The 12,040-nt window shown below is 42.5% G+C and overlaps 1 protein-coding gene across 3 annotated transcripts in view; it reads right to left on the bottom strand.

The window, feature by feature from the left end:
• GRM3 (glutamate metabotropic receptor 3) overlaps positions 1–2,450 on the bottom strand; it is a 103,326-nt gene extending 100,876 nt beyond the window's left edge. For 2 of the 3 annotated variants that reach the window (XM_021531030.3, XM_021531034.3), the window contains exon 1: positions 1,758–2,450. The gene's annotated coding sequence lies outside the window, so the exon portion shown is untranslated. The remainder of the gene's footprint in view (positions 1–1,757) is intronic. The other variant, XM_031506931.2, reaches the window with a different exon arrangement.
• Between the last annotated feature and the right edge of the window lie 9,590 nt (positions 2,451–12,040).

Raw genomic sequence — 12,040 nt, 5'->3', positions numbered from 1 at the left:
TGAAGTATAATTTTTCTATTACCTTAACTGTGAACAAAACTAGCGTAATGTGCAATTTTTCTCAATATAACTGGAGAAATTACCTTTTCTTGTAATACATTTATCAACATAAATAACAGCAGAAGAAGTCATTGCGATTTGGGTGCATTTCAAGAAAATGGAAAACATTATTTTCCTAAAATATGTACTTGATCAGGTGGATTGTGTGATTTTCAAATTGTTCTCATGAATATTTAATCAGCATGAGACATATACTTATGCAAGCTGAAATAGGTACCAGTTTGTGTCCCAGGCTGTTCTGTTTCACAGTCTTCCAATTGAGTGTTTTTAAAAGCTGATTTAACTAATAAAAAAACCTGCCACCACCACCACCAACAAAAAGAACTAAAATAATCTTCAGCAGGTGGCATAAACTGAGGAGCCAAAGAACTCACAAACTACCAGCAAATCCTTAGTTCAGTTCAATGCAGTATTGGTGAGATGCCTGCCTAGTTTTTTATCAGTTGCTTGAGTTTTATAAAGATTGCTGAAATACATAGATGTGTACATAAAATGATCCATTGAATCTCTGTGATAACATGGGGGGATAAAGGCCCCAAAATCCACCTCTCTGCCCAAAATCCTACCTACACACTGGCATGGAGATACACTTTCTCACACCCACATGTGTGTCCCAGCAGATGCGTGTGGCTGGCACACACACACAGATGGAAGGTACGTACCCACACACCTCTGGGTCTACAGAGGGTTAGACAAACACTGTCTGGGAATAAAAAGCACATTCCTGTGAATCTGTACATATAAAACATCCACATGAGTCCGAGCAAACACATAAGCACAGATACACACACCTGCACACGCAGAGCCACAGGGATATGGGCAAGGCACATCCACAGGCATGAACAGCCCCAGAAGCACACACACACCTGCACAGCTGGCTGTGTACTCACATGGACACGCAGATTGTATATGTGAGGAAGAGTTACAATGGCTATATCATCCCTGCTAATCTCTCCTTCCTTTTTTGAAATAATCCAATTTTAGGATCCTGGAATGAGCCAGGTCCCTGCAGAGGAGATATTCCCAGAGGAGCAAAGCACTTCCAGTTTCTTTAAGGTTCCCCACCTCTTTCGTCCTCTCTCCCAGCAGCAGATCCAGGGAGCTGAGCTGGGCACTCAGCACAGCTTTTCCAGCTGCTGGCTTGGCACTTTCCACCCCAGGCTAAGGAAGGGCATAGGATGGCAAGCTTAAGATTTCATCCTTTCACCCCCAAAGACTGTGGGAGCAGGAACCTCTGGGCAACATCTGGACACAGCTCCTTTCTTCACGCTGCCCTGACCCCCCCTAGATGTCGACCACAGGGTCGCCCCTGAATCCTACCCTTCCTCTGCAAGTGTAAAAGCCCTTGTTCTCCTCCTGCTCCCCCCTTCCCCGTTTCTCCTGCCCCCCGAATCCCGTCAGGAAGCCTCTTTGCAATTCACCACTCTAAACTTTTTCCTGGCTGCACAACCTGCAACCCCCGGGGCAGCGGCTGAGTCTGGTCCAGAGGGCAGAATGGGGCGGGGGTGGGCTGCAGGGACCCGGGATGCAGGGATCCAGGCTGCAGGGTGTGGGATGCAAGGAGTGGGATGCGAGGATTGAGATGCGGGATACGGGGATGTGAGGACCGGGATGCGCGAATTCGAGACGCAGGATGCAGAGGCAGGGATGTGGGATGCAGGGAGCAGGACGCGGGATAGCGGTGCCCAGCTTCTTACCGTGCAATGAGGACAGGTCCTGGTGAGGGTCTCCAGCTGTCCCCGGGCATCGCGGGCCTCCCGATGTGCTCGTTAAACATCCACCGGGGAGTCTCACCCCCAAACTTGTGTGAGCTGCTTCCTCCGGGATCAATCACCCTTTCTCCCCTCCACCTTGGATCGGATCCCGATGGAAACTCATCAAGGCCTCCTAAGTGGTCAGAGGTAAGCTGTGAGGGAAGGAGAGGAGGGGGACAACGGGACGGAGAGGTTGTGATCACCAAGCGATGATCCCCTTCCTTTCCCCTCTCCTCCGGAGCACCCGCTTCCCGCTGCTCTCACCAACTTTGGCTCTGCTTAGCCAGGCGGCGCCTGGGACCGGCGCTGTGAACTGGGGTCCCTTTTCGCAGCCTGGCATCTTTCTAGATTTCCTCTCCTTTCCGGGCAAAGGGGATTGGTGCAAAGCTTTAAATTAGGAGGCGACCTAGAGTTGCAAAGACAGGGAGTGGGAGCTGGCTGGCGTTCGCAGACCGCCTCCCCCGGCGCTCGGCGCTGCGCGGAGGGGCCGGCTGAGCTTTATCCCTACCATTTATTCATTGACTGCCTTCCTAATTCTCACTCCGGAGCTGGCTATCGCTCCTGGCACGGCCGGGAGCGGGGCTGTGGCAGGAGCCCTGGGAAGGAGGCGAGCCCCATGCTGCGGGGCTCCCCGCGGCTGTTTAACTGCGCCGGCAGCGCGGGCAGAGCGCAGCCCGGCCCCGGGGGGAGCACAGGGGTGTGGGGGGGACGGGACACGGGGACGCTGCTGTCGCCTGGCAACCCTGCATCCCTGCCCTGAGCATCCCTCCCCCAGCGCCCTGATTGGACGGGGCCGAGGCGGGGGGAAGACACACGCTCCTCCGAGGATGCTGCGCCCCGGCACTGCGACTTGTCGCATCCTCAAAAAGCAGGGAGCGGGCAGGGTGAGCGCCGAGCAGCCGGGAGAGCCGAGGCAGTTCAGGGCGTTGTGTTACCCTCCTCCTGCCTTCTCGCTTCCAGCTGACTTGATTAATTTGCTTCTGCTCTACATCTCCTAGGAAAAGAATGTATTTGTGTATGTATGTATGTATGTATGTATGTATGTATGTATGTATGTATGTATGTTTGGATGGATGGATGGATGGAGAGATAGATAGATAGATAGATAGATAGATAGATAGATAGATGATAGATAGAAACAAAGAAAATATACCAATATATACACACATATATATGTATGTATATAAACATATGCATTTGTATATACAGATACATGTATATGTATTATCCACTGTCTTTATATTTTTTGCTCTATATTCTAACTCCTATATGGGCAGAGAGAAGAAAAATAGTTACTGAGAAAAGATCATTTCAGAGTGTAGCAAAGCTGAATGAAAAGGGCAAAAGAAAGCTACTTTTTAGCTTTGAAAACCACAGGTTTACATCAGCTGGAGTTTTAACAGAAGGTTGTGTTTCTAAAGAAAGAATTAAACTCGGTGAGGTGAGTGAGCTGTAAGAGTCAGTGAGGATGGATGCACTGACTTCAGAGAGGGTGAGTTTAAGCCATGCTGCATGGGGCATTGCTGGTGTTATATGTGGCTTCATTGTTTATTCTCTGCTGTGGGGGATAGTGAGCAGCTGCTTTGTGCTGGTTGGGTGTAGTATGGAGAGGATGTCTGTAAAATCCCAGTACCTCCCTTTCCATACAGCTGCAGTTGGGACACTGTGGATTTCTCATTCTTTAGCAGGGAGAAGCCCACTGTCCACTTCTCCCTGAATGTTTCCCTCCACCTTTGGACTTAACCCCAGGCAGCTCCCCACCAGTGCTCAGTTAAAGCAAGGAAAGAGACACTGCAGTCAGGAGCTGTAATCTAGCAGCTCACATGGGGCCACTATTGTTTCAGCAGCCACAGTTCCAGTAAGGAGTTAAACCAAAGTAAAAGGAAATAAAACCAAATAATCTGCTTCTGCTTTGTAATATTTTATGTTTAGTTATTTAACATCTGTTTACTTTTGTGATCTGCCATTATATTTTATCTACTTGGGTAATTCTATGAGTTTTTTCTTTCTTGGAAGCCAAGGACATTTGCAGAGATGTGCATATTAGAACTGTTTCATTAAGGACTAAACTTAAGCAGGGAGCAGAATAAAATATAGCAGTTTCTCTCAGGTTTACCCTACTTTAGATTAGATCAAAAGGTACATGAGACATTGCTATAACATAAGGGTAAACTAAAATGAATAGGAAATCAGCCTCATGTCTTTTGAATCATACCACAATTTGACAAATAGCTTCAGAATATATTTTTTTCACAGTCCTGCAGGCTAATTGCCAGGAAAGACTAGGAGAAAAAAGGATTTTATTCTGCATTGCTTTGTACATAGCAATCATGTCTCAAAGTGAGTATAAAGTAACTTTTTCATTGGGTGGGATGTAAAACCCACTGTGTATGAAATTGGCCACCACAGGCACCAAGTGGAATTTGGCTGAGATATGTTGTCTGATTTGCAGCAGGTCACTAAGAGCCAGGGAGGTGACCCAGTCATTTGTTCTGTGCTTCAAAAAACATCAGTGGTACCGATGGTTTACTCCCTTTCCATGCCTCACTGCCCTGCAACATCTGATATCAGTCCCTAACATTGCTACTACTTGCATTTACACATGATTCATGGCCACTGAGAAACAGGAAAATAAACCTGAACAGCCAAACAAGATGTAGGCAAAGACAGAAGGGTTTCATTCCCACTTTCTTCCAGGGTTCTTCTCAGTCAGTTCTCCTGGCACAACAGGGTCTCATTTTAGCCATAAGACAACCTACCCCTGTCTTTCTAAAGCAGGATTCTGGAGACCTCTTTTCAGTTTATGACCCTGGAAAACCATGTGAATTTTTGTAGGGAATTCAACTGTGCCCCAATTCTCTTTTGGATTAGAACATGGTGCATCCACGTAGGGTGTTCTGAAGGTGCAGGCGTGTACTGATTGTGTGTTTTCAGTCTGTCAGAGGCTCAGGATTGCAGGTACACACAGTGGGACAGTGCAAGGCAAGACAAAGATCTCGGTGAAGCTCTGGGCTAAGCTGTGTTTGGGTGCTACTGGCAAAACATTCATTTCAGGCTAAACTGAGCACCTCGTGCTACACTTAATTGTGGATACACCCACGGTTAGACACGGAAATCAGACTGTGTCACTTCTGCCAGGGGACAGCTTGGAGAAAATAATCAACAGCCCTCAGTGTCTATGGCCTGGATCCAAAGAGGGGGTTTTAATATGAAATATGTTTATTTCCTTCCTGCCTGTGAAACAAAGATGGCAAAGCAGCATTAAATTTCCTGAAATAAGAATATTTTGCCTTTGTGTATTATCTGTTAGAGAAATAGTAGTTATATCTAGTTAAAAGATCTATTTTTTTTCAAATTCAGATCTCACATAACATCAAATTGAGTTCATAGAAAGCTTCAATGAGCTGAAGAATTTGTTTTTATAAAATTTGTGAATGTCATTAATAGGCTCAGAACCACAAATTAACAGATGCGTATCTTTTCCTTACATAGTATTTTATCAAGAGCTTCAAGACTGTATGAATGGGAACTTTCCAATTTTACATTTGATAGGAAGATACTGTTCCAGCAAAACACTTTGTAGGGTTCCCTAACTTGCTATAAGCATCTGTTTTGGGACACACTCAAGTTATTTGCTGATGGAAGGCTAAAGCACAGCTTTTAAAAAATTGCAAATATGCTTGTACAGCCACTGAGTGACCTATAGATTGGGCCTGGCTTACCTGAATAATTCATGAGGCTTATGGTCTTTCCTCCTTTCCTGGGGACCTTACAGAAATGGGCAGGAATAGGGCCATAGATCAATGAGGCTTTTCCTAGCAAATTGCTCCTTGCCACCTGATTTCCAACAGCTCTGCATCTGATTCCTGTGTGGAAGTGACATGTGAGTAGGCAGGATCCCATTCTGTGGCTCTTCCTGAGCTAACACCTTGGTCATCACTCCAGGGCCAGTCTTTACCCCTGTGGTTTTGGGCACACATCAGAAGCACCTAGACATGACACCATGTTTATTGTAAATGCAGGTGAACCCAATGGGAAGAAATGACGATGTCTGACTCAATTCAGAAGACTGAATTATTTCCTTATTATAACTGTGCTAAAATACATTAATATGCTATATAAAAGGAGGATACTAAAACTACATACTACTTTCTCTGACTCTAACACAACTCGTGACCCTCTCTCAAGAGTCCAGCCCCAGGTGGGTTGGATTGGCCATCAGGCTCAAACAATCCTCACGAGAATCCAATCAAGCAATCACCCCAGGTAAACAATTCTCCAAACACATTCCACATGGGATAAACAAGGAGCAGAAATAGAAATTGTTTTCTCTTTCATTTCTCTCTGTGCACCTCTATGAAAAATCCTGAGAGGAAGAGAAATGTGCTTGCGACACATGCTCTCCTGGGAGTCTGCCAGTCTCAGGGTACAAAATCCTGTTTGGGTGGTAGAAGTCACAGGGATCTAGACGTGTCTCCACAACACTATTGCCATGTCAGTCTCTGTCTCCTGAGACAGAAAGGCAAAAAGTTCATAATGGTTGATGCAGGGATCTACAAAACCCCACACTCATCCCTACCTGTTAATTGTGAGGGACGTGGACATACTCCAGAGGAACAGTCTCGTGGCACCTGGCTTTCAGAGGAATATGGGATCCTAGGGAAGATCCACAGCAAGAAGAGCGTAAGGGCTGTCACTCTGTCATACTCCAGGACCTCATGGATTGCTGTGGAAAATTATGCACTGCTGTGGTTGCTGGCTGGACACCAGTACCCAACAAAGCCCCTCTACTTCCTCAGCTGGGCAGGGTGTAGAAAATATAACAAAACCAGACTTTTCCTTTTCTCTTAACCAACAACACTGATGGTCTTCATCATGAAGCTCATCATCAAAATGGAATGTCTTCCTTTCTCATTGTTAAGTGGCTTTGAAGAGATTTTATGTCAATACACATGGTGCAGAAAGTTCTCATGTAGATTCAGCACTGTTCCTCTTATGGCTGAATCATGTGGCATCCCTTGGGTCCACAGTGACATTGTTGTTCCCTGTCAGATGTCCTGTGACATCTTTCTTAGCTGGCTGAAGGGATACTGGCCTAGTACCAGCATGAAGAATATTCCATGACATACTCAGGTTTTTGGGGGCATTCTTAGCCTTTCTCATGCTCAAGGACAGTGGCAACTATGACTATAAAGCTCAACACAACAAAACCTTGTGCTTCATGTGGTGTGGTCTGGCACATGGAAGAAAGACCGGATTCCACATTGTCTGTGCACATGTAGCAGCATCCTCCCTTCTGCCTCCATCTCCCATGACCATCAATGTCTTTACCTGTCTCTTCTCACCTTTCCTCCAGTGAATTTTCCCATTTCCTTCAGTCTCCCTCTGCCTTTTTCACCTCCTTCTCTTTTACTCTCAGGATAGCTGGCTGCCTGCTCATGCCTATTAGCCATGTCTCCAGTTAACCCCAAGGTGTCCTTGCCCCTTCTCCACAAAGAAACCTCTTTCCATGGAAAAAAACCAGCAGCTGTTGTTCATCTTCATCAGCTACAAGAGGCGAAAAGGTCTAGCTTCACTGTGGGAACCAGCTGCCCTCTTTCCACCTCTGCTTCCTTCTCAGAAATCAGGTTTCCCAACATACTGCTGGAGACACATGTGACATCCAGATGTTGTCCAACTGAGGCTCCTTCATAAAAATACATGAGCAGCAAGGGTCTCTTCAGGTCCCTGCAAGATATACAAGTATACACACTCCACTTGCACCCTCCAGCCCTTCCCTAGCCAAAATCCTGCTGCAGTTTGTGCAGGTGCAGGGGTGAACGTAACACAGGATCTGCCTGATACGTGCAGGACACTTTAAATCTTCGCCAGCTCATGACTATGGGTCCAAGGTCCACCACCCTTCTGCATCTTCTTGCTCCATCCTTCCATGTCTCTGATACAGAAGGGGTTATTTGTCTTCTTATTTGTCTTGTCTTCTGAGAGGATGCTCTAGCCTTTCCCAGGAGGTGCAGGGGACAGGGCCTGGCACAGTAGCACATTCCAATCTCTGCCATATTTAAAGTAATGCGAACAGATGACCCCATTCTACAAAATACTGACTGTTATCTCTTTTACCGTGTGAATAACTGGATATCAGATACCAGAATTTCCTACTTATTTTGCTTTTAAGTCACCTTTATGTTTCTATGCATTATTATTCTCTTTATTAGTGTCTGAACTGCTAGCAGTCTGGCTTCTTCAAACTGCTTCTTCCTCCCTTCTGAAAATCCCCTAACATTTCTTTTGTGTGAAACACTTTCTCTTCACCCATAGCACTTCTCTGTAGGAATTACTGCATTTACATATTTTGTTTAAGGTGCTTAGGAGTTATTGACAGGTTTGCCTTGCCCTTGGGGGGGATGTGACACAGTCGAGCTGTGAACCACTTAAAGCATTGGCTGGCTCATAGGAGGGATTACTTGTGACTCTGAATTAGGGCACGGGCCAAGAAATGTAGCACAGTGCTGTCAGGGGCTGTGGCACACAGATCCATTTCCTTTATAATCCCATCATATCTATGACCTACCCCATACAGAGCAATGGAAGAGATCTACATTTTCCCATTAGCACAAGATACAGGCTTCCTGTGAAATAAATTTACTCACAGTCCCTACAGTACTGCTTTGCAAGCCTGGAAACCCTGTTTTTATTATGTCATTGAGTTTATTTCTGAATTCTTTCACACTGAGAATCCATCTGGATATACTACTTTCGAAGTGTCCTGCTGCGATTCTGCATTGCCACTAGTTAAAAATGAATGGATAAATTTATAAACAGGAAGTTTATTGTATTTTTCAGCTGAAAGATATTCAAGAGTTTGTCTTGGCTTAGATTTTTGTTAGTGGCCTTTTGGGTTTTATTGTGTTTTTTTTTTTGTTTTTTTTTTTTTTTCCCAACCATTTAATTTTATTAGCACCCCTGGAAGGAACAGTGAGTCCAGAATTAGAAAGCTGAAATAAAAGGAATGAAGTTCCTGGAAATGAGACTGGAACAAAAAACCCAAGAAATCCAAATCAGTCACAAGCCGAAAAGCTTGACTTTCCCTTAACAAAGACAAGCTGTTTTCCAACAGGAAAGACATACCTGGCCTTAGAAAACTGCTAGTAGCATAAAATATAATTGAGCAGATGGTAACAAAAATAGCACTTGAGCTGTTTAAAAGCCTTTTATTGAATGCCTATTTTTTTTCTTTCCCCTCCAGAATGCTGTTGTGCTATCTAATTTAAGAAAAGACAAGAAACACAGGCAAATTGTGAGATCTGTGTTTCCTTCAGCTTGTTCTATTTAAATTGCACACCATTAAATGTGGTTAAGAGAATAACTTAAAGTTGCAAAGCAATGAGAACAAACATTGACAGTGGAATCTTAATTCAGCTCTCTTGTGCATGTGGATACACTCTTCAATTGGTTTAACACTGTCTGTTTTTCTCTTTCAGAAAATCCTGACACATCCAGCACCCTAAAGAAATAGGGTTTTGTCAATAATTTGATTTCCCTGCACTACTCAGTGACTCTGCCTTGCCCTTTGTATACTGTGTACTCATCTTCCTCTGCATTACAGGGAGAATGGTCCATTTCTTTTCTGAAAAACATTCAAGTGTTTTGAAACTTTTTAAATTTTAATTTAGTTTTTACTCCATTCCTGAGGTAGGTCTGGTTTGTTGGTTTTCTGTTTCCCAGATAAGACATATGCATTAAGACCTCAGTGTCAGTGACTTCTTAGTACCTGATTTTTCACAATTAGGAGCTCTACACTTTCAGAATAACCTACACAATACCTTGAAGCAATGGCTGTTCCTCACCTCATATCAGGTTTGTGCTCCCAGCTGTTGGTTTTTATCTGGTCCTAGAGTTTGACTAGGAGAACATTACGGGGTTTTTTTAGACTTAGAAGTGACTAAATCTTTTTGTATGAAATTATGCAGAGAGGCAGAAAATCAATATGAAAAACTCCATCTCAGCCAAATTTTGGCTAGAGTGTAAGCTGTTGTAAGCGGAGCTTCATCATGGGAAATGCTCAGTGTCTTAGTTTTGCAGACTTAATTAGACTACTGTTTGGTATTAATCCTGGAGTGGGAAGGGAAGGGAAGGGGAGGGAAGGGAAGGGAAGGGAAGGGAAGGGAAGGGAAGGGAAGGGAAAAAGAAAAAGAAAGAAAAAGAAAAAAGGAAAAGGAAAAGAAAAAGAAAAAGAAAAAGAAAAAGAAAAAGAAAAAGAAAAAGAAAAAGAAAAAGAAAAAGAAAAAGAAAAAGAAAAAGAAAAAAAAAGAAAAAGAAAAAAAAAGAAAAAAAAGAAAAAGAAAAAGAAAAAGAAAAAGAAAAAGAAAAAGAAAAAGAAAAAGAAAAGAAAAAGAAAAAGAAAAAGAAAAAGAAAAAGAAAAAGAAAAAGAAAAAGAAAAGAAAAAGAAAAAGAAAAAGAAAAAGAAAAAGAAAAAGAAAAAGAAAAAGAAAAAGAAAAAGAAAAAGAAAAAGAAAAAGAAAAAGAAAAAGAAAAAGAAAAAGAAAAGAAAAAGAAAAAGAAAAAGAAAAAGAAAAAGAAAAAGAAAAAGAAAAAGAAAAAGAAAAAGAAAAAGAAAAAGAAAAAGAAAAAGAAAGGAAAGGAAAGGAAAGGAAAGGAAAGGAAAGGAAAGGAAAGGAAAGGAAAGGAAAGGAAAGGAAAGGAAAGGAAAGGAAAGGAAAGGAAAGGAAAGGAAAGGAAAGGAAAGGAAAGGAAAGGAAAGGAAAGGAAAGGAAAGGAAAGGAAAGGAAAGGAAAGGAAAGGAAAGGAAAGGAAAGGAAAGGAAAGGAAAGGAAAGGAAGAAGGAAAGAAAAGAAAAGAAAAGAAAAGAAAAGAAAAGAAAAGAAAAGAAAAGAAAAGAAAAGAAAAGAAAAGAAAAGAAAGAAAAGAAAAAAGAAAAGAAAAGAAAAGAAAAGAAAATCCTCAAAGTAGGGATTCTATATGGATTTTGGCCTGGTGGCTCTCTTATGGTTCAGAAGGAGGCACCTCATGTGGTGACAGTTATCAGATCCTGGCCATGGAACAGAAGTAGCTTCCTAAGCACATTGTTTTGTGATCACACCGAATGTCCATCAAGGAGAGCATTTTCTGTCTAATCCTGGTCAGTAGCATGTATTAGAAAAACCTGGGGAATGGACAAAATAGAACATTTTTCTCTTGATATACCACTTATGGCTTCCAGCAACCTGTGCTTTAAGGACTTTAATCTTCTTTTGATCCCATTATTCTGTTTGCCTTTACAAAACCCTGCTGTGGGGATTTCCCTCACCAAAATAGTCAGTGAGTGAAAAGCACTTCCTTTTTTTTTCAAAAATTTTAAGCCTGCCTCAGCAAGAACCCTGATCTACCTTGTTCTGGGAAACCACAAATACTTTTTGCTTCTTCATGCTCTTCAATCTATTCATGGTTTTAGACATATTTCATACCATTGCCCTGCATAAAAGTTGAAAAATCCCAGGCTATTCAGCCTTCATTTTTCATTATTTTTTTCTGTCCACATTTTTTCCCTTCTCTATTATTTTCTAACTTTACATTCCCTTTTTCTGAGATCAGCACACCACCATTTGGAGACCTCTAGGTGTGGGAGAAATACCTATTATTACAGTCTCATAATTATGATACTGGTTTTCTATTTTTTTCCCTGTTCCTTCCTGAAAAGTTCTAACATTTTCTTTGTCCTTTTGACAAAGGAAAGCTGAGCTGGCATTTTCAGAGAAACTGTCATAAGGAGTAGTAGTTAATTTAGAGGCCACTGTATCATATGCAGAGATAGAGTTGGTTTATTTTTGTTTAATCTGCAGTTTTTCACATTCAGTGACAGTGATTTTCATCTGCCATTTTATTGTTCAGTCAGTCAATATTGTGAGATCCTTTTGTGCCTTGTAGCTGCTAGTTTGGCTTTTTACTATTCTGAATATCTCGCTATATAAGTAACAGTCTCTTGTCTCATTAGTCAACCATTTTCCAGATCTTTCCAGACTATGTTAATCAATATTAGTCCCAGAACAGACAACTGGGGAATTCACTGGGGAGGGAGGTCTTTCTTCATAATGAAAATGGAAAATTAATCCCTTCCCTTTCCTTCCTCATTTTTAGGCACCTCCTACTTGCTGTTATCTTTGCTAAGTTTCCTTGAGACCCTTTTATGAAGATATTTGTCAGAAATGTTGTAAAGATCCAAATACAAATC

Source organism: Lonchura striata, chromosome 5 (assembly GCF_046129695.1).
Source record: "Lonchura striata isolate bLonStr1 chromosome 5, bLonStr1.mat, whole genome shotgun sequence".
In the NCBI taxonomy this organism is placed as follows: Eukaryota; Metazoa; Chordata; class Aves; order Passeriformes; family Estrildidae; genus Lonchura; species Lonchura striata.
Note: the sequence above shows the minus strand (reverse complement) of the source record. Positions and strands in the feature narration are given on the sequence as shown.